This window comes from Pangasianodon hypophthalmus, chromosome 7 (assembly GCF_027358585.1).
Source record: "Pangasianodon hypophthalmus isolate fPanHyp1 chromosome 7, fPanHyp1.pri, whole genome shotgun sequence".
In the NCBI taxonomy this organism is placed as follows: domain Eukaryota; kingdom Metazoa; phylum Chordata; class Actinopteri; order Siluriformes; family Pangasiidae; genus Pangasianodon; species Pangasianodon hypophthalmus.
Window position 1 is genome coordinate 2,479,020 of NC_069716.1, and position 1,583 is coordinate 2,480,602.

At 39.2% G+C, this 1,583-nt stretch overlaps 1 long non-coding RNA gene across 1 annotated transcript in view; it reads left to right on the plus strand.

Moving 5' to 3' along the window:
• Positions 1-531: 531 nt before the first annotated feature.
• Positions 532-1,583, plus strand: part of LOC117597623 (uncharacterized) — a 7,081-nt gene continuing 6,029 nt past the window's right edge. Inside the window, exon 1 of the long non-coding RNA XR_004578387.2 lies at positions 532-766. This is a non-coding gene — a long non-coding RNA (uncharacterized LOC117597623). The remainder of the gene's footprint in view (positions 767-1,583) is intronic.

Genomic DNA, 1,583 nt, shown 5'->3' on the forward strand with positions numbered 1-1,583 from the left:
TAAAGGCTAGGAAAGGGCTGGAACTAGAAATAAACCGGAACTAGAAATTCACAGGAATTAGGAATAACAGGAACTAAGAAATAGGAATAAAAAGGAACTAGAATAAAACATTATCTGAAAACTAGAAACAGACAGGGATTGACCTCTAGAAAGAATGTGCATTTAAAACTAAGAAAAAAACTGAATCTAGGAGCTAGGAATATACAGGAACGAGAAAATCAGGAATACATCAGGATTAAAACAAACAGGAGCTAGGAATGAATTGAATGAATGAATTGAAACTAAAAACATGGACTTAACAATAACTAGGAACTGGAAATGAACAGAGATTAAAACTGGGAATATCCTGTAACTGGAAAATAGGAATAAATGTAAAATTAGGAGCTAGGAATATTAGAAGTAAACATTCTATAAGAACTAGGCTTAGAATAGCACTCCATAAAATACAGAAGCAGAAGAGTACACACACACACACACACACACACACAATGATGCCAGTCACAGAAACCGGTTAACAGTGATCCTGGACAAGGCAGAGGTGGAACAGGAAATGAAGGAAAACAGGAAGTAGTGAGCGGTTCTGTGACAGAAGGTCAGGAGGTTGTCATGAAGAATTTAGAGTTCATCTAATATTACTTGTGTGTGTCAGTGTGAGTCTCCGTGAGTTTACTGTTGCGTTTTGTTTTGTTTGTTTTATTGCCTCCTGATTTACTGGTTCTCCATCTGGATTTAAGATGGCTGCCATTTAATTCTCTTGTTAAACACAGTGAGTAAATGTTGTTATTGTGTGTGCTGGTGGTTTTAGAGAGCTGTGTACAGGGAGGTCTCCATTTCACCGCCATTAATGTTTAAACGCTCTCCCTCAGGGTGTTGTGGGGTATTAGTCTTTGTGTTTTTGGGGTGGCCCTTGCTAGGGTAATAATGCTGTAATATTTATGTGAGGAGAAGGCACAGTGTGGTGTTTGTTGGGTTCGGAGGTCATGTGTTGACCTTCGCGACCCCTGAGTGGCCGGAAGCCGGCTTGGCTTGGCTCATTAATCATTGAACGCTTGGGTCAGCCAGCCTCCAGCCCCACTCCATTGTGTGTGGGTGAGTTTGTGGGTGTGTGTGTAAGAGAGAAAGAGAGAGGTGGAGAGAGTTTGGCAGAGTGCCAGACAATGAGAAGGGTGTGTGTGTGTGTGTGTGTGTGTGTGTGTTTTAGTAGTATGTAAGTCAGACCTGGTCCACAGGGAATGTGCCATGAGAGACTGTGCTCATGCTAATGAGAAATTTTACTTCACTTTTAAACCCAGTGGTCTGACACACCTCACAATTTTACTATCTATCTATCCATCTATCTATCCATCTATCTATCTATCTATCTATCTATCTATCTTTTAAAGATATGATTCTGTGAACATTTTTAATCCAGTTTCTTAAAAAGCTTCACCTTTCCAAAGCTTGTGGCCAGAAAAATGTACAAAAGATATCAGACCCCCCATATCCTCTATTTCTCTCTCTCTCTCTCTCTCTGTCTATCTTTGCTGAAAACTAACCCATCATATTGTTTATATATATATATATATATATATATATATATATAT